The following is a 21,803-nucleotide window of genomic DNA, read 5'->3' as shown; positions in this document are numbered from 1 at the left end:
GGCACTTTTATTTGAGGCAACTAGCATTTAAAACACTGAATGCAACTAGCTGGCGAATCATACTGGAGTCTTTGTCAGCTGAAATAGGCAGGAGAGGGGGAAAACATTACTGTACTGGATTGTGCTCTTTAACTATAGTTGCAGATTTTTCAGCACCAAGACAGAGCAAGTTTGTTCCATATTGAGACAAAAGAGTCCAGAAACATGGGTGGGTAAGACTGCTGCCTGGGACAGCCATATCTTCTTTTCTGAGCATCTACCTGACAAATGTTTTTATTTTGTTTTTAGATATGCTGTAAGCTGCCCAGAGTGGCTGGGGAAACCAGATGGGCAGGATATTATTATTATTATTATTATTATTATTATTATTATTATTATTATTACTATTATTATTATTATTTATACAATGATGAGTCCTGCATGTCTCAAAAGCTTCCTTTCAGCATTTTAAGCAGTAGTAATCTCACAAGAAAACAGTTTCTCTTGCTCTTCAAATGGCTAGTTTTAACCTGCCAGCGATGGAATGGGACTATCACTTCCCTTTAGAGATCTAGATTGTTTGAGACAAGACCCACCCTATATCCCTAATTTATGAAAGCAACCACAAAGTGATTAAATAGCTAGCTAATCTGGGCAAGAAACCTTCTACACCTGTTTGCCTGGGCAGCCATGTGGGATGCACATGGTTTCTGAGAAATCAAAGCACACATTGGATATAAAACGCAATTACCTTAGAGCTGGTAGTTTGGGGTAACTGAAACAGAGACGTGTCTTTGTGGACTCTGGAGGCTACACTGATTCTGCTTTCAGTGATTATGAATGCCAAGTAAGATTTTTGCAGAGTGCTCATGTCTCTTATGGAGAGCGTCCCATGAAAGACAGCTTTGAACTTCTCATTACTTAAGGAGAAGGGAAAAAAGACAGCAGCAAAGACAGAGGGGGGGGGGCTTCCTGACATATATTTGCATGTGCAAATCAGCCTCTGCAGCACAGCCACTGTGGCACCAAACACTGGCAGTAGTAATGAACTCTCATTATAGTGAGCCCTGTCTCTGTGAGGAGCTCCCCTGCCCCTCCACATATATGAAGCTCCACTCCATACATTTAAAGTGCATTCAGTGCACATTTAAAGCACACTATCACCCCCAAAAAGAATCCAGGTAACTGTAGTTTTCCCATAACAATCCTATGTTTCCCACTAGAGTTAACAAACTATCATTCCCAGAATTCTCTGGGGGAAGCCTTGTGCTTTTAATAGGAATTGGATGTGCTTTAAATGTATGGGTGGGGACCTACCCGCAATTTACTATGGCTGTTATTGAGAGAAGAAGCCAATGCCAAAAGGGGTTAATGATTTGGGGAGGGAGACTAAAAAGAGAGGCAGGGGAGAAGAACAGTAACTCTGAACTGTTTCAGTGTAAGTAAAAAAAAAAGTGAACACTCCCATAAACTATATATTTTAAAAACTAACTGGGTTAAGAGCTGCTTTCAGTCTTATGTGTAAAAAATGTCCTTTAAAGAGGCTCTTTCTTCACCCAGCTATTTTGAATGTTGTTGTTAAAACAGAAAATTAGAGACATAATTGAAAATACCCCCACCACAGCATACCCATTACTCCCAAACTGAGGAAAATCCTCACAGCGCTAAACAGGTTCACACAGTCCATGCTTAAAGCATGAAATTTGGCTACCTGGCAGCCAAGAAGCTCCATTCCAGCTAGGTGAATGCATTCCAATCTTAAGTTTTAAGGTCATAAATTTCTTTTTATGCTGTAAACTACTACAGGTTACGTTGTATGATTTTAGATTAAAGTTTCCTTTTATTCCCTGTTGTGCATTGTAAAGGCCTTTAGCGATATATTGATCACTTATAGATGGTACCTAGCACCAGGGAAACCGGTGCTGATACACCCAGGAGCATCACCAAAATGCTGGAGAAGCTGCACCTCCACAGGCACATACCTCCACATGTGGTGGGAATGTCCCCAAATCCAACTCTTCTGGACATCAGTCATACAAGAAACATGCAAAATAACTAACCATGTATTAGAAGTCACCCCAGAACTGGCCCTACTGAACATCTTCCAAGATAATAATGCCCACTCACATTATAAAGCGCTCAAAACCCACCTACTCTCAGCAGCTAGAAGCATCATAGTCAGACACTGGAGAGACCTGTTAGGAGTAAACATGGACCAATGGTATCAAATTGCATGGGAAACAGTGTACAGAGTCGTTCCGCCTGGCCTTTGGCTTGGAATCAATTTGATTCCCTCCCCCTTTTTCTTTTTTCCTTTCTCCTCCTGTGATGAGGCTGCATTTTAATGTTTTAATGTTGCATTTTAATCTTGTTTTTAAGTTGTATTCATTCAACTTGTTTTTATTATTGGTTGTCAGCCACCCTGAGGAAGGCGGAGGTATAAATAAAAATTATTATTATTATTATTATTATTATTATTATTATTATTATTACTACTACTACTACTAGAAAAGCTAGCCAATAAACTGAAACTGACATGGGGACAAATATGGTATGGTTCACTTTTATCACATACATAGCCCAACAAGACAATTACAAGAATCCACTGAGAGCATACGAATCAATATGGCTAACCTGATCCAAAAATCCACACCCTCACACATATAAATGAATCTGACTACAGCCAACCAAAGACAACCAACCACACCCTAGGCCACCCCAACCTCTCTCACCACCAAGGAAATATAACAAGCAAATAGAAAGAGAACCCACAAAAGTGATGCTGACACAAAACCCCCTACTTACACTATGTAGAATAATAGAACCATTACACCCCACCTCATGCACCCTCCCCCCTTTTCTTCCCAACCTTATACTGCATGCAACACTAATGTCTCACAACGGATCCGTAGAAAAAAACAACTTGAAAAAAGAGAGAATGTACGTATTTTGTAAACGAAGAAGTCTTTAATAAAAATTATTAAACCCAGAAAATTGGCTGTCCTCTGAACACTACATAAAACTTGTTGGCCAGAGTTTTCAGTCACGTGACCAATGCCCAGTTTGGCCTTCTCTTCTACATTAAAAAGTGATGGAAAGTTCTTGCAAAGCAGCAAGAGGGAGGCTGCTGTGCAGTTTAAGCCTTGCTTGTGGAAACACTTCCTGAGCACAAACCAAGAGGAAGAACAAAAGGAATCTGTGCAAGCCCTGTGTCCTGCTTACACGATGTGTGCATTTTGCTTCGTAGCCTGCAATAAATCAGAATCTCTGTACAACTCGGAACAGCATCTTTTACTATTGGGTGTATTACAATCCCAGTTATTAAGAGGTGACATTTGTTTCCTGGGTTTTTGTATCACTCTTGTGCTTTCCGAAGAGAGGCGAGGTTGCCCTTCCTTTGAGCACTCTGTAGATCTCTCATACCTGCACAGTACTTTCATCTTGGGTCACAGCTCATAGCACACACCATTAATCACAGGGGAACCAGCTTGCAAGTACAAAAGGTCTTTGAGCAGCACATATTTTGCTCCTGTTCTGTGAAAATGCATGCTCTGGTAGCTCTGGTCAGTGGAGCTTTCTGTAGAGAAGCCAGTTGCCCACGCAAAGAACACACAAATCTTATAACTTGTACCTAGGAATGGATGGACCTGTTTCTGCTTTTTCTGGTCTTAAATTTAGTTCTCCATACTTCTGCAGCAATTTTTAAAAAATCTTCTGCATTTCAGTGCAAATTTCTCCTAATATACACATTTTCCCATGCCATTTTGTAAAATATACACACTTCTGCAAGCCGTTTCCCATAATATAATTTGTGTGTTGTTGTTTTGATAGATAGAGGAGCAGAGAGAATTTGTCCCTGCTGCATAAACTCACTACATTTTTATACAGGATGGAAGGATGGACAATATGCTTTCTCCCTCCTCCACAGAGCCAGCCCACCTGTTGGGTGGGAGAAAGCAGCTGCCTCATGCGGCGGAAGCACAGAGGCAGCACCCCACTCACTCTGCTGCTGCTGCTGGAACAGCCCCCCTCACCAGGTTTCAGTAAGAGGGAGGCACTCCTGTGTGCCACGTTGCTGATCATTTCCCCCGCCCCTAGGGTGGAGAAGTTGAGTGGCAAGGCCTTGCAAAACTCTTACTGAAACTCAGTGACAACGGGGTTCTGGCAGTTTCAGAGTTATTTCAGAAGATTATATGCAAGAGGGCCAGAGAATGAAGGAGAAATAGACGATTTCCTTAAGAAATATGGATTACAAAAAATTTCGCAACAGAGTATAATGATTTTGAATGAGAAAATAACTGAACAAGAAATAGAGGGTGCCATTCAAAATATGCAATTAGGGAAATCTCCAGGACCAGATGGATTGACCTCCAGATACTACAAAGCTTTGAAAGAATGGTTAGTACAACCATTGAAGGAGGTCTGCAATGAAATTTTAGAGGGGGAAAAGGCGCCTGAATCGTGGAAAGAAGCATTCATTACACTTATACCAAAAACTGAGACTGAAAAGAATCAGATTAAGAACTACCGCCCTATATCATTACTTAATGTGGATTACAAAATATTTGCTGACATTTTGGCAAAGAGACTAAAGAAGGTGTTGGTGGAGGAGATTCATAAGGACCAGGCTGGCTTTCTCCCAGGGAGACATATGTCAGATAACGTAAGAAACATAATTGACATTATAGAATTGTTAGAAGTTAATATTAATACGAAGGCGGTACTTATATTTGTGGATGCGGAGAAAGCCTTTGATAATATTTCTTGGAGTTTTATGAAGAAGAATCTCCATGGGATGGGGGTAGGCCAAAGGTTTGAAAATGGTATAGGTGCAATATATTCTGAACAAAAAGCAAAGTTAATTGTAAATAATGTGGTTACCGAAGAATTTCCCATAGAAAAAGGGACACGACAGGGGTGCCCAATATCCCCACTACTTTTTATATCCATCTTGCAGGTATTGTTAAATATGATTAGGGGGGACCAGCTGGTTGAAGGAATTCAGGTCAGAGCCAAACAATATAAACTGAGGGCCTTTGCAGATGACCTAGTATTGACTTTACAACAGCCAGACACTAGTACGAAAAGAGTTTTAGAACTAATTGAAGTTTTTGGTCAGGTAGCAGGATTCAAGTTGAATAAGCAAAAAACTAAAGTCTTGGAGAAGAACTTAACAAATGATGAAAAAGAGAGGTTTCAAAGTGAAACTGGATTAATGGTGGCAAAAAAAGTGAAATATTTGGGGATTAATATGACATCTAAGAATGTGAATTTATTTAAAGATAACTATGATAAATGTTGGACAGAGGTAAAGAAAGATCTAGAAATATGGTCAAATTTGAAACTTTCCTTGTTAGGTCAAATTGCTGTAATTAAGATGAATGTATTGCCTAGAATGCTATTTTTGTTTCAGACATTACAGATTGTGGACAAAGTGGACTGTTTCAAGAAGTGGCAGAAAGATATATCTAAATTTGTCTGGCAGGGCAAAAAGCCCAGAATAAAATTTAAGATATTAACTGATGCAAAAGATAGAGGGGGGTTTGCCCTGCCGGACTTAAGACTGTACTATGAATCGGCAGCTTTCTGCTGGTTGAAAGACTGGCTACTTCTTGAGAATACAGACATTTTGGATTTGGAAGGATTTGATAATAGATTCGGTTGGCATGCATATATATGGTATGACAAGGTAAAAATTCACAAAGGATTTAAAAACCATATTGTCAGGAAAGCATTATATAGTGTTTGGATTCGATATAAGGATTTGTTGGAAAATAAAACCCCTAGGTGGTTGTCACCAATAGAAGCCAAGGAAGTGAAAAAACCTAATATGGAATCCAAATGGCCAAAATACTGTGAAATCCTAGAGCAAGAGAGTGGAAAAATTAAATTACAGAGTTTTGAGAAAATAAAGTCTAAAGTACGAGATTGGCTTCATTATCATCAAATAATGGAGGTGTTCAAACAAGACAGGAAAATTGGCTTCCAGATGGAGAGATCAAAACTAGAAACAGAGCTGTTAGAACCCAATACTAAGAACTTATCAAGAATGTACGACTTGCTGTTGAAATGGAATACATTGGATGAGACAGTTAAATCAGCCATGATTAAGAGGGCACAAGACATTGGTCATGCCATTATGTTTGCGGATTGGGAACAGTTATGGACCACCGGTATAAAATTTATGGCATGTAATGACTTAAGAGAAAATATTATGAAAATGATTTACAGGTGGTACATGACCCCAACCAAGCTCGCAAAAATCTATCATTTGCCCAATAATAAATGCTGGAAATGTAATGAAACTGAAGGAACCTTTTACCACCTTTGGTGGACCTGCCCGAAGATTAAAGCCTTCTGGGAAATGATTTATAATGAAATTAAGAAGGTACTTAAATGTACTTTTCATAAGAAACCAGAGGCATTTCTCCTGGGCATGGTCGGCCAATTGGTATCAAAGAAGGATATGACTTTTTTTATGTATGCTACCACAGCAGCAAGGATCCTCTTAGCAAAGTATTGGAAGACACAAGAACTACCCACACTGGAAGAATGGCAGACAAAGGTGATCGACTACATGGGACTAGCGGAGATGACCGGCAGAATCCGTAACCAAGAAAAAGAGACGGTGGAAGAAGATTGGAAGAAATTTAAAGTATATCTTAAAAATTGTTGTAAAATTGAAGAATGCTAAAATGTCAGGGGAAAGGAAAATATAGAATTACAGCTGTAACTGATTAAGTGTTAGAGGAAGTTTAAAAAGAAAATAAGTAATTAATTAATTGGTCTGAATAGTTGCTGAAGAAATTTTAAAACAAGGATGCAGAAAAGGGGCGGTAAGGGGAAGTCCGAGAAGTAAGGTTATGAAAAAAACGTTTTTGAAATTATACATGTTTATATGTTTTCGTTTGTTTATGTGAGTGTGTTGTTTTGTCTTTTATTTGTGTTGGAAAACCAATAAAAATTATTATTAAAAAAAAAAAGGCATGGTGGGGCAGGCGAGGCATTCCAGCAGGGTCGGGGGCAGAAGAGCACATACCCATTTCGCCTCAGGTGGCAAAATGGGACGGGCCACCCCTGTTCCTCCATCACCCCACTTAAACATGTGCATGCAATTCCTTGTCACCTATGGCTAAATGCAAGGCCATTTGGGGCCATTGTATATGACCATTCTGCTCAGATTTTGACTCTATTTAAAAATATTCCTTAACTCCTCTTATTCAGAAGGTTATGGTGTGGTGTTCAAAAGTGTGAAAATAATTTGCGCAGTGCATGAACACAATATTTAACAACAGGAACAAACAAACAGGCAAACAACTAAACAGAATAAAGCACCAAGAGACGGAAAAGGCTGCTCTGACTCAAATTCCACCCAAAATGTTGTGCAAAAAGGAGGGCCTTACTTAATCTGGGCTTGGAGTTTTCCTAGCAATCTTGCCAGCCTGCTTCCCTGGCAGTGAAATATGGGATGTTCTCCCTTCCGCAACTGCGAGTTTCCTTTTACACATCAAGTGCAGCCGCAGTTTTCAAGTGACGAGCGTTTTGCTAAGCAGATGTTGACAAAAGGGATGGCTGTGAATCAATCCTAAGCATCTCCCTTTAGCTGAACTCTCAACTGCCAGGGCTTTTTCTTTGCAAAGATGGGAAGTGTGCCAAGTAACATGCGAGGCACCAAACGCCATGTCCATAAGGGAGCCATTGCTTTCATTTCCCCTCTGCACAGAGCTAATAAGCTGAAATGTTTAAAACTTGATCTGAACTCCCAGGAGCCACAGAGCCAGGGAAGGAGCCAGACAGTTCCAACGGGTAAACTCGTTTTGTAATAAGCATGTAGAAATTGCTTCCTAAATTCCACTTCTATCCATCATCTCCCTGTTACCCACAATCTCAGCAGAGGGACCATTAGAGGAAATTTTCGAAATGAGTTAAGTGCCTGGGTGGCAGAGAAGGCATTTTCTCTTCCAGCTCTTCCTTCAGAAGGGAGCTGCTTGGGAAATATTTTACAGACAAGTGAAAAATAAAAATCCTCTTGCACTCACTTGTTTAAATGTGTGGGGGGGAACCCACCCCACAGAACAGCCAGGGAAGCCACGTACAAGCTGTATTGCGTAGCCAATGTAGTACAGTAGCGCCAAGGGCACCTCCCTGGTATAGGAATGTGGCAGAGTTCCCATCACCTGGTCCTCCGATATTCCAGCATCACTGTCTTCTGAATCCACAATCCCTTTCTCCCTCTTTAGTTACCTGGCACAGGTTAGGCAGCCCTATTTCAATATAATTTATCCTACTTAACAGCACAAGTTTATCAAGCTGTTATGTGTTATCCTAACAGCAATCCCAAGAGGTAAATTAGGGTGAGAGATAGTTACTAGTCCAGGCTTCACCCAGTGAGCTTCATGGCTGAGAGAGAACTGAAACTTTTATCCTAGTGTGGTACTGTAACCACTACACCATGCACACTCTTGAAAGAATGGGAAATAGTTTAGAATGGGAAGTATATGGGAACTTTGTGTCTTTTGTTATTATGACACAGATAATCCAGGTTCAGGGTGAGCAAACAACTTCTAAAAACCTAACAAGATTAATTGCATGTACTGTGTGCCCATGTTTAATCCACCTATTATAAACATTAAGGGTGATTTCAAGGGCCAAAAGACCCAATGGATGTGGTGATGGTAATAATAATGGTACATGCACAGTTATCTGTGTGCATGCCCCATCATCAAAGGGACAAACACAAGAAGGAAGACTCACTGATGGGAATGAGAAAGACCCCAGTTGCATCTCATGTACAAATCTCAATACTGTATGCATGACTGTGGACTACTCCAGTCTAATTTGAATGTGGGGTAGTGGATTAACAGCTAAATAATACTCAAATGTGAACAAGCCCATTGCTGACCCTTTGCCTGGCTGCAGTAAGTAGACGGAAACAGTTGCACAACCACGGATAGCAAAGAGCAACGTCCTCCTGTGTTGCCGAGGCAACCAGATAAAGCAAGCTGCTAGCTAAGCAAGCTAGCATCTTTCCATTCCTTATCAGCTAGTGCCTGACTACCCTTTAGTACTTTAGTACTTTTACTAAGCAATTACTCTTTAGTGCGCTTTCTTCTTCATTTTTGCTGAGTAGAATCAGTGACATCAGCAAGGAATACTCTAAAAGAAACAGAAATTAGATCTGATAAATTCACAAATAAGTTTCTATTTGAATTAGGGGCAGTTCTATGCTAAGTCCTCGACCTTAAATTCCCTGGAGTGACTATGGTAGCTCACCCTAGTAGAGCCAAGCTTAAGGTGGCTGAGCCAAGGCTGGTATAACTCCACAAAAGGGATGTATTGGCAGGGAGGTGGGAGCAGAATGTGGACATGACCCTAAACCCATTTAGCTTGGTCAGGTGGCCTGGCAACCCAGCACAGATTACTATTTTAAAGGCTTGTTTTCCACCTGGCAGCATTAGTCAGTGCAGCAGCAGCCTCACTGCTGAATGGGGTTTGGATCTGGCATAACTTTACACTGGCTTAACTTACACCAGTTTCTTGTACAGTGGTACCTCAGCTTACAGACTCCGCTAACCCAGAAATAGTACCTCGGGTTAAGAACTTTGCTTCAGGATGAGAACAGAAATCATGTAGCAGCAGCGTGGTGACAGCGGGAGGCCCCATTAGCTAAAGTGGTACCTCAGGTTAAGAACAGTTTCAGGTTAAGAACAGACCTCCCGAGCGAATTAAGTTCTTAACCCGAGGTACCACTGTAAAGTACATAGGACTGTTCTCTCTGTTTCACAAATTCTGGGTAGAAACATTGTCTCCCACCAGCCCTCATTCAGTCAGTCTTCACGCTATGGGACCACCTCTAGAGAATGTACGGGTGTATGTCACAGGAGCTAAAATAAGGGTACAGTATCTGGGATAGAGGGACGCAGGTGGCGCTGTGGGTTAAACCACAGAGCCTAGGGCTTGCCGATCAGAAGGGCGGCGGTTCAAATCCCTGTGACAGGGTGAGCTCCTGTTGTTTGGTCCCTGCTCCTGCCAACCTAGCAGTTCGAAAGCACGAAGTGCAAGTAGATAAATAGGTACCGCTCCAGCGGGAAGGTAAACGGCATTTCCGTGCACTGCTCTGGTTCGCCAGAAGCGGCTTAGTCATGCTGGCCACATGACCCAGAACCTGTATGCCAGCTCCCTCGGCCAATAAAGCGAGATGAGCGCCGCAACCCCAGAATCGTCCGCGACTGGACCTAATGGTCAGGGGTCCCTTTACCTTTACTATCTGGGATAGAGGTGATGTTCTTCTAACCCTCTTGGTATTGAGCCATAGCATAAATAAGAAACACCCTAATATCCAGTGTTCCCTTATCCACAAACCACAGTAGATGCTTTTGGGGAGGCTGGCCAGAACTTTTTGAAGTACTAACTGTGCAGACATGTGATTTACTCAGGAACATTATGGCATTTTCTGCTTCATTCCCAGTTCATATCCATAGGCGAATACTGTGGCAATTAATAACCACTGATTAATATGCTGGCTGTCAGCCTTGGCAAAACAAGGTCATAGATTTTCTAAGGCTGTACATCAAGAATAAACGTGATGTTGTGCCTGTCGTAGCTTACATAACCGGGCCTCTGTGCTGCACCTGACCTATCTGGCATCCAGATTCATGTCTTAGAATCAGTCCTAACCCTCGTATGCAATACTCACTTCATTTCCCCCTTCCACTTTTGCCTGTTGATATAAAAGAAAGCAGGATCCCAAGCAGCGCTGGCAAATAAAATGGATGACACTTAAAGGATATTAAGTGCTGCCAAGCATCATTTTTCACACTTTGGATTTCTGATATTTTATTTAAGCTGTGCCTTGGGTTCTCTTGGCTGCTGTGAGTATTAATACACTTTAAAAATGAAAGCAAAGAGGCAAATATTCATCTCAAAAGTTAATTTCACGAAGACCAATAAGTTATTCCTCAGACATTCCCACAGGGATAGCGGAGAGTGTCTATGTGGGTGCCTGTATGATGGAAATGTGGTCTATTTGTGTGGCTGCGACTGAGGAAAGGACAGAAAGGCAAATCTTATATCATAAACATCTAATGTGCTGAAGATGAATAGTATAATTAACAGTGGCATACCTGTCAAGTGCCCAGGAAATAACAGGACATCCCATTTTTTGTGAAAGATCGCAGCCGCCACTTTTGTGCTATGCTCTCACCCCAAAAGAAGTACATTTTTTGGGGTGAGAGCAAGGCACGGATCATGTGACTTGCCTGGAAGCACATCACAGAAGATGAGTGTCCTGGGTGTGAAAAACTTGGATGGTATAATATTTATTTATTTATTTATTTATTCATTCATTCATTCATTCATTCATTCATTCCCCACCCATCTGGCTGGGTTTCCTCAGCAACTTTGGGTGACTCCCAACAGAATATTAAAAACACAATAAAACATCAGACATTAAAAACTTCCCTAAACAGGGCTGCCTTCATGTGTCTTTTAGAAAAGTAAGATTGTTGACATCTGATGAGAGGGAGTTCCACAGAGCGGGTGCCACTACCGGGAAGGCCCTCTGTCTGGTTCCCTGCAACCTCATTTCTCGCAGTGAGGGAACCACCAGAAGGCCTTCGGCGCTGGACCTCAGTGTCCGGGCTGAACAATGGAGGTGGAGATGTTCCTTCAGGTATACTGGGCCGAGGCCATTTAGGGCTTTAAAGGTCAGCACCAACACTTTGAATTGTGCTCAGAAACATACTGGGAGCCAATGTAGGTCTTTCAAGACCAGTGTTATGTGGTCTCAGCGGCCACTTCCAGTCACCAGTTTGGCTGCCGCATTCTGAATTATGCAGCGGCATAATTTCTATATAGTCAACCCCCCCCCCCCAAAATTTCATCTTAAAATTAAAAACATAAAAAGTAAAGCTGAATTCATTGTAGTGGCATCTCAATTCTGTTGCTGACACTGTATATGGTTCTGGAAAACTCTTGCAAAAAGTTTTATTTTGCCACTGGTGTGATTAAGCACAAAAGAGCATAAGAAAAGCCAGTGGCCCATCGTAGTCCAGTACAGTGGTACCTTGGGTCAGTGGCGTAGCGTGGGGGTGCAGGGGGGGTCGGCCGCACCGGGCGCAACATCTGGGGGTTAGGGTTAGGGGGTGCAAATCCACGGGTTAGGGGGCGCAAATCCACAGGTTAGGGGGTGCAAATTACTTGCCTTGCCCCGGGTGCTGACAACCCACGCTACGCCACTGCCTTGGGTTACATACACTTCAGGTTACATATTCTTCAGGTTACAGACTCCGCTAACCCAGAAATGGTATCTTCAGGTTACAGACTCTACTAACCTGGAAGTAGTACCTTGGATTAAAAACTTTGTTTCAGGATGAGAACAGAAATCGTGCTCCGGCGGCATGGCGGCAGCAGGAGGCCCCATTAGCTAAAGTGGTGCCTCAGGTTAAGAACAGTTTCAGGTTAAGAAGAGACCTCCAAAACAAATTATAAGTACTTATCACTGTATCCTGCTCTCACAGTGGCCACCCAGATGCCCGTGGGAAGCCCACAAGCAGCGACCAAGCAGAAGACCACTCTCTCCTGAGGGTTCCAGTAACTGGCATTCAGGAACATTACTACCACTGACCATAAGGTCACAGCCTAGCCAGCATGGCTAGTAGCCATCAATAGACTTCTCTTCCATGATTTTGTCTAATCCTCTTTTAAAGCCATCTAAGTTGCATGGCATCACTGCCTCCTGAGGGAGCAAGTTCCATCGTTTAACTAGGCAATGCCTGACACAGGATTTCCCGTAGCTAGGAGATGGGGCTTCAGTGTGTGCCCATAGATCTATTTGCATTTCCCAATGGAAGGCAAATATTTATTTTATAAAGCATTAAAAACAGCAGGTAACAAGTGGATGAGAACAGTATGCAAAAGAAGACAGCATATGTAAAGTTACTTAATTTGTATGATGTACACAAGTCGCCTCATTTAACTTTTCCTGGTTTTTTTATTTTTGTCCTTGCCCAGAGTATGTCCAGACCTCCCTACTGCTGCTCTCTGGTGGCTCAGTTATTGCAGACAGTACAGCCATTGCATTTGAAGAAAGCAGCCCTACTCTTTGCACATGGCTGTTCTACCCTGCTCTGCAAAGAGCTGGTGATCCTTACGTTTTTGGTATAATTTAAAAGTGTAACAGGATGAGCTGAAACAAAAGGGGAGGAAAGCATCAATATTGCTTTAGACAAATAAGTAAACTGAAGACAAAGGCCCTTGGTGTATTCTTAAATGATTGCACATCTTCTTCCTGTTCTCAGAAATTTCCTGTAGCCTTAAGTCAGACTATTATACAATCTAGATTGCAACAGACCCCTTTATCATTCCTGCATTTATTCAGGAAAGGGTCGCAGCTTAGGGGTAAGGGTACCTGCCTTGTATGCAGCAGCCCCCAAATTCAGTCGCTGGCATCTTCAGGTGAGTGATGTCTGAAACCCTGGAGATCCATTGCCAGCAAGATGAATCAATGGTCTGATTCAATATAAGGCAGATTCCTGTATTCCTATGTTCCTATTTAGGTTAAAAAGGTAAAGGTACCCCTGCCCGTAGGGGCCAGTCTTGACAGACTCTGGGGTTGTGCGCCCATCTCACTCAAGAGGCCAGGGGCCAGCGCTGTCCGGAGACACTTCCGGGTCACGTGGCCAGCGTGACATCGCTGCTCTGGCGAGCCAGAGCCGCACACAGAAACGCCGTTTACCTTCCCGCTGGCAAGCGGTCCCTATTTATCTACTTGCACCCGGAGGTGCTTTCGAACTGCTAGGTTGGCAGGCGCTGGGACCGAGCAGCGGGAGCGCACCCCGCCGCAGGGATTCGAACCGCCGACCTTTTGATTAGCAAGTCCTAGGCGCTGAGGCTTTAACCCACAGCGCCACCTGCGTCCCCTATTTAGGTTGATCTATACTAAAAGGCATGGGGAATTATAATAAAATTACTAATACTTTTTAAAAAAATGAATATACCGCTAACATTCCCCTTGGGCTAAATTATCCGTTGCTAACAGATCCATTTCTAGATTACAGATTTTTTAAATTTCAGATTCCAAATTGCTGACTGGAATGCATGCATTTTGTAAAATTCTCTCGGGGTGGTTTACATCACTGCAATTATAGTTTTAGCGATAACAGAATAAAAATGTGATAAAAAATAAATTCTGCAATGCACTGACAACTGTAATAAACCAGCAACGCTAAAAAGTCACACATCCCAGAATGTAAAACCCCAAATGCCATTTGTTGTGTAGGCCTCACAAAACAAATAGGTCTTCAAAGCCCTTCTGAAGGACTGTGTGTGCTAGCCTTTCAGAAGTCAGCTGGTGATGAATTCCAAAGGCATGGGGGACACCACTGAAAAGGCCCTTTTGCTCATGCAAGACAATTTCATTGATCTTGGTGGCAGGCAAATGAGGAGGACCTCTGTTGTTGATATTGATGTGTGGGCAGTTAGATGTACCTTCAACTAACTGTTTGAGGCTTCAGAGGTTAAAATCAGGACTTTAAATGCGTAGGTGTTAGCAACAGTACATTTTGACAAGTTGATAACACATTGTATGTAGAATCATCATGCTTCTCTAGTATCTCTTTAACCAAAAGAGCAATTGCCCTGCTAGCTTTTTAATCAGTGGAAGAGAGGAAGATTTCTGAGTAAATGGATACAGTATGTGTTGTCCTCCAGCATTGCTGGACTTTCTCCCCCATCAGCCTTGGCTGCTGGCTATGCTGAAGGGGACTAAGGGAAGCCCAACTTTCAACAATACATAATAGTAGTTGCTGGGGTACTCTCAAAATGACCTTCATAATGAGAATAGGAGTGTTATAGCCATCTCACTATTTTAATCTATCAAAACGACCAGCACAGGGCTGAATGTTTTGATCCACGTTTCTAAACAGTGCCAGATTTATGTATAAGCTAAACAAGCTATAGCTTAGGGCCACACTCTCTTGGGGGCCGCCAAAAAATTTAAAGGAAAAAAAATGGATGTACATTTCCAAAATATAAGATAAAAAACAGATAAAATAAAACCTACATACAGCAACAGTGCTTTGTGTTGTGCATGAACGTATTAGGTCCATAAATTACCATATAGCATATATTCAACACAAAAAACAGCAACAATTTGTTGTTGACAAAGGACAGCTGGACATATAAAGGGCCCCATTACCTTCAGTAGCTTAGGGCCTCATCAAACCTAAATCCCGCCCTGCTAAACACACACATTTGTTTCCAACCATGTGCTAATATGAAGTCTAGAAGCAGGCTCTTATCTTGCCTCTGGAAGGCTCTCAGCTTCAAGCCTCCAGGGTACAGATGTAGAGAATCGTTACTGTTCTCTTGCAGTGTGCTGTAACCTCGCCATGCTTGACGCACATTCTAGAGAGGAAAGTCAAGAAAAGCTCCTCCACCTGATACAGATTTTCCATTATTCCTCCCCTTTTTGCTTTAACCTCTAGCTGAGGAGTGTGCATCCCTTTCATATATTTCTCAGCAACTTATCTTGGATTTCTAATCAACCACATAGCAGCTATTCATCCGTATCTTGATGACGTTCCTTCAACTATGTGGTTTAATCATGGTAGAAAGAGACCAGTCATATTCTTTCTTACAGCAGTACTGGGTGTTCTGAGACTATATCAGATGCATTTGAAGGGGACAAAGGTTTATGAGTAGGTGTTAGCAGACAACACATGCAAAGGAGCTTGAGATACAATCAGCCATGTGCATAGAGGACTGAGAAGGGGACACGGTTTTAATTACAGTTCAGGAGAGGATGTCTCTTACTTTAGTCTGATCAGAAAAAGATCTTATTGAAGGTCATTTTATGCAGATAAAACTTTATAGCATGATGTCTTCCAGACATACAGTGGTACCTCGAGTTAAGAACTTAATTCGTTCGGGAGGTCCGTTCTTAACCTGAAACTGTTCTTAACCTGAGGTACCACTTTAGCTAATGGGGCCTCCCACTGCCGCCGTGCCACCGGAGCATGATTTCTGTTCTCATCCTGAAGAAAAGTTCTTAACCCGAGGCACTATTTCCGGGTTGGCAGAGTCTGTAACCTCAAGCGTCTGTAACCTAAAGCGTCTGTAACCTGAAGTACCACTGTACAAGGAAGTAACATCAGTACAAGCTCAAGGATAACAGCTAAGGGGCCAGCCCTCTCTGTTAAAGCTATTGCCAGTAGTGTATTGGCAAATTCACAGCCACACCCCCTCACAGCCAGTGGCACAGCATAGGGGGGCCAAGGCAGAGCCATAGCTGGCGGGGGGGATGGGACGGGGGGACTTGCCAAGGGTTTTGCCCTGGGTGAAGCCTCCAGACCAGAGGGGAGCCAGTGAGGCTTTCAGCCTGTGTGTGTGTGTGTGTGTGTGTGTGTGTGTGTGTGTGTGTATGAAAATGTGCTTGGGGGTTCCAAACTGGGTCTTTGACCTGGGTGAAATATAGCCTAGTTTCGCCCCTGGGCCATGGTCCTGGGCGCAAATATATATATATATATATATATATATATATATATGCTTTCGTAGATTTTCACGGGTACAGGAATGCAGGTTTTGGTGTCCTCGGGTGTCTTCCCGTGTAAAAGTTGGGGTGTCTAGGCGACGTTTCGACGAGGTCTCACTCGTCATCTTCAGGCTGGTGCTTTCGGCTTCTTGTTACTGGAACAGAGCGGGATCTCAATGTTTGAGTTCCTATAAATACTGTAGAGGGGGTGTGGTGTCTAGCCTCCAATGTTCTGGGCAGAGAGGAAGTTCCCAGGCTAGTGTGCCTTTTCTTCTTTTGTTCCTTAATTACTTGAGAGATACCTTGAGTGATTTCTTGAGTGATATCCTGAGTACCACTTAGGTGGGTCATTAGGTGTGGATTAGTTGCTAAAGTCTTTGTGTCTTGACCTCTTGAACTTTGTGAAGAGTTTTCCTGAGAAGATGGCTGTATTGCACTTAGTTGTGCTTTGGCTTGGCTTCGTGTATAGGGGCGAGCTGTGGTTTTGTGGCTTGTGTCAGCCAGATCTGTGTAGGGATTGCAGGGGGGTGCAGCATCCGGAGGTGCCACCATGGACTGGCTACTGGATGGTGTCAGTAATTCATCTGTGGAGAGGGTCTGGGTTTGGGTCTGGTGTGGTTGATTGGTGTTGGCGTTCTGTGTGCCTCTGGATCTGGTGTCAGTTTTTGTGGGGAGGGCTAATTTCCAGATGTCTGGCAAGCGGGATGTGTCGTCACGCTTGTTCATGTTGTGAGGGTGTTTCTCTATCTCGATGGCTTCCATGATTATTCTCTTGTGGTGATGTTCCGTGTTAAAGAGCAATTTGGAATCTGCAAAATTAATTTCGTGTCCTGTTTCTTTCATGTGTTGGAAAAGAGAGGAAGTTTTTTCTTCTTTTTTGACGGCATTCTTGTGTTCTGCGATACGTGCATTTATTCGTCTGTTTGTTTGTCCAATGTACGTGGCTGGGCAGACTTTGCAGGGTATTTCATAGATCCCTTGGTTTTCCAACTGGATTTTATCCTTGGGGTTTCTGAGGATATTGGCTATTTTTTGGTTGGTGCAAAAGGCTGTTTTGATATTGTGTTTATGGAGGATTTTGCTAATTTTATCTGTAGTGCCCTTGATATAAGGAAGGAGGGCCATGCCATTGTTTTCTTCTGTGTCTTGGTTTTTGGGGGGTGTTTCCTTTTGGATTAGCTTCGTAATCCTGTTTTGCTGGTATCCATTGGCAATTAACACATTTGAGAGATTCTGTAACTCAGTTGTCAAGTGGTCTTTGTCAGCCAGGCGTTTGGTTCTGGAGATGAGAGTCTTGGCTACGGAGTTTATTTGTGCAGGGTGGTGGTGTGATTGTGCATGTAAGTAGCGGTTGGTGTGTGTTTTTTTCTAATCTACAAAAAACCTGATGGCTCCCTAGGACACACTATCTACCAGAAAAAAACACACACCAACCGCTACTTACATGCACAATCACACCACCACCCTGCACAAATAAACTCCGTAGCCAAGACTCTCATCTCCAGAACCAAACGCCTGGCTGACAAAGACCACTTGACAACTGAGTTACAGAATCTCTCAAATGTGTTAATTGCCAATGGATACCAGCAAAACAGGATTACGAAGCTAATCCAAAAGGAAACACCCCCCAAAAACCAAGACACAGAAGAAAACAATGGCATGGCCCTCCTTCCTTATATCAAGGGCACTACAGATAAAATTAGCAAAATCCTCCATAAACACAATATCAAAACAGCCTTTTGCACCAACCAAAAAATAGCCAATATCCTCAGAAACCCCAAGGATAAAATCCAGTTGGAAAACCAAGGGATCTATGAAATACCCTGCAAAGTCTGCCCAGCCACGTACATTGGACAAACAAACAGACGAATAAATGCACGTATCGCAGAACACAAGAATGCCGTCAAAAAAGAAGAAAAAACTTCCTCTCTTTTCCAACACATGAAAGAAACAGGACACGAAATTAATTTTGCAGATTCCAAATTGCTCTTTAACACGGAACATCACCACAAGAGAATAATCATGGAAGCCATCGAGATAGAGAAACACCCTCACAACATGAACAAGCGTGACGACACATCCCGCTTGCCAGACATCTGGAAATTAGCCCTCCCCACAAAAACTGACACCAGATCCAGAGGCACACAGAACGCCAACACCAATCAACCACACCAGACCCAAACCCAGACCCTCTCCACAGATGAATTACTGACACCATCCAGTAGCCAGTCCATGGTGGCACCTCCGGATGCTGCACCCCCCTGCAATCCCTACACAGATCTGGCTGACACAAGCCACAAAACCACAGCTCGCCCCTATACACGAAGCCAAGCCAAAGCACAACTAAGTGCAATACAGCCATCTTCTCAGGAAAACTCTTCACAAAGTTCAAGAGGTCAAGACACAAAGACTTTAGCAACTAATCCACACCTAATGACCCACCTAAGTGGTACTCAGGATATCACTCAAGAAATCACTCAAGGTATCTCTCAAGTAATTAAGGAACAAAAGAAGAAAAGGCACACTAGCCTGGGAACTTCCTCTCTGCCCAGAACATTGGAGGCTAGACACCACACCCCCTCTACAGTATTTATAGGAACTCAAACATTGAGATCCCGCTCTGTTCCAGTAACAAGAAGCCGAAAGCACCAGCCTGAAGATGACGAGTGAGACCTCGTCGAAACGTCGCCTAGACACCCCAACTTTTACACGGGAAGACACCCGAGGACACCAAAACCTGCATATATATATATATATATATATATATATATATATATATATATATATTTTCAAAGTTTCAAAAAATAATTTTTTACACAAACACTTGTTCATATTAAACCATAGTCCATATCAGTACCTTTCTGAGGGTTCCCTGAACCCCCAGACTTCCCCCTACCCCTCCCTTGGCTTCCAAAATTTATCTTCCTTTTTTAACTGCATCTAATTACATTTATCTAAATTATTATACTTCAGTTTTATCCTTTGTCATTTTGTTTCGAATGCTCTATATCAACCCTGCTAACATTTTAAATTTTTTTTTACAGTGTTCTTTAATATATTCTATAAAGTTATGCCATGCTTTGTTGAATTTGTTATCCTCTCAGTGCCTGATCTTCCCGGTCAGCCCTGCCATTTCCGCATAGTCCATCATCTTCTTTATCCATTTTTCTTTGGGTGGGGTTCTTTCTTCACAGGCGCAAATTTCCGAGGGGCCTCACGACAGGCTCCCTCATCAAGGCCAGAGCTGGGGAAAGGTAAGCCATGCTCATGCCAGGCCTTCATGGCTGGGGAAGAAATGGTGCCCCCTCCTCTTCGTTGAGCGGGCTGAGAGAGAGGGAGGGGAAGGGCTCTGCTGGTGCCGCCCACCAAGGAGGGGGGAGGAAGGCGGGAAAGCCATGACTGTTTAAAATGGCATCACAGTGCTTTAAATATATAGTGTGGTTGTGGCCTAAGGAGCTCTGCTTCAGAGTTCCACAAGGCTTCCATCATGCAAATAAAAACAGACATTAATCAACTCCAGAAGCACTGAAGAACCTAATCAAAACCCAGAAATGAAAAACAACAGAAGCAGTGAAATTAGTATTCAAATCTGGAATGTACCCTGAGATGACAAAGTATCACAGCTGTGGCCTCCGGCATTTCCCATGAGGTGGGGAAATCCGACCGTGGTGTCAGCTCTGGCTGCCATCTTCTGCACAAAGCGTGCTTTGGGGTAATTGCAGTAATTAAAGCAGGAGAAAATAACCATTTCTGCTTTGCAGAAACATTCCGCTCCTTGGACAGCTGCAACTTTCTGAATGGGAACCCAAGCACCGCTCACTGTCAGACAGAGCCAGAAACGTGTGACTCACTTGAAAAGACTTGATTAGCTTAGAGAGTACCAAGGAGAGGATGATGAGAAAGGAGTTTGGGAACACAGATGAAAACATACACATGAGTCATCAAGGGGTTATTGCATGCTCGTTTTCTCGACAAAGAGACGCCTGCATCAAGGAATCTAATTCCGTATCAAGAAGTTATGCAGATTGAAAATATTTGCATATATATGCTGAATTTACATAATTCTGATTGCAGCACTTTTGTTTGGGGGGGGGCAGGGGAATAGGAATTGAGCTGGTGGATAAAGCAAAGAAAAAGAACAAGAAACCTGTGAAATAGTATCAGCTAGACCAGGGGTCTGCAACCCGCGGCTCCGGAGCCGCATGTGGCTCTTTTACACCTTTGCCGTGGCTCCGGGGCGGATACTAGCGAGGGGAGGAGACGCATTGTGCACCCCGACACTCCCCACTGTGGCGGGCGCTGTACTGGCTGTGACGTCGCATGGGGGCCGTGCGTGCGTTAGTCACGCACCGTCCCGATATCACCTTCCCGCCCTGCCCGCTACATTGTAAGGGGCATATACGCTGCTCACTGCATTGAAAGGGGGCATGTACGCTGGTCACTGTTTTGAAGGGGAGTGAAGAACACACACACAAAAAAAGGTAACTTGTTCATTTAACGTTTATTTCTATGAGGAGGAGTAATTCTGAGGGGTCAAACAAAAAAATAAAAAAGTGACAAAAAAGTTATTTTGATAATAACGAGTTTTGCGGCTCCCAGTTTTTTTTCTTCGGAAACGGGTCCAAGTGGCTCTTTTTGTCTTAAAGGTTGCAGACCCCTGAGCTAGACTATTGGAATGCACTTTGTATGGGGCTGCTTATGAAGATGGTCTAGGAGCTCCAGCTGTTTCAAAACACTGGTACTGATGGGGGACCCAGAAAATCCAAACACATTACTCCAATTTTGCACCACTTGTGCACTGGCTACCAATAGGTTTCCAGGTCTGATTCAAAGTTCTGAGATTAACATTTAAGGCTGTAAATGGTTTGGGTCCAGTTTACTTAAAGGACTGCTGTCACCCAAATACTCCTGCCTCTAAGCTCATGGGGTCTTCTCAAGTGTCTGTATGTTAACATTAGTTAATATACAAGAAATAGGGCCTCCGTGGTTCTAGCCCCAAATCTATAGAATTACCTTCCAACTGACTTATGCCCTGGCCCTTCAATTCTGGCATTTAGGCGATGGACTCTGAAGAGCTTTCTTTTCATGGTTGCCTCTAACTGATACCATAAATAGCTTGCCTCTCTTCTTATATTCTGCCATGACTGGAATTCTCTTGTGCCTTGTTTTCCTACTACTTCATATATAACTTTGTGATGGTACAGTCATCTAGAGACCTAGATTAAGGCTTGGAACCATTTACAAAAATTCAAAATGGAACAAGCTTCTTGTTTAAGATGGAACAAGCAGTGCC

General features: G+C 42.9%; 1 protein-coding gene across 1 annotated transcript in view; it reads right to left on the bottom strand.

The window, feature by feature from the left end:
* The window catches only part of GRAMD1B (GRAM domain containing 1B), a 212,365-nt gene that overhangs the window by 144,938 nt on the left and 45,624 nt on the right, over window positions 1-21,803 (bottom strand). The window lies entirely within an intron of this gene.

The sequence above is a fragment of the Podarcis gaigeae genome (assembly GCF_964106915.1).
Source record: "Podarcis gaigeae genome assembly, chromosome: 15".
In the NCBI taxonomy this organism is placed as follows: Eukaryota; Metazoa; Chordata; class Lepidosauria; order Squamata; family Lacertidae; genus Podarcis; species Podarcis gaigeae.
This window is presented reverse-complemented; position numbering and strand designations above follow the sequence as displayed.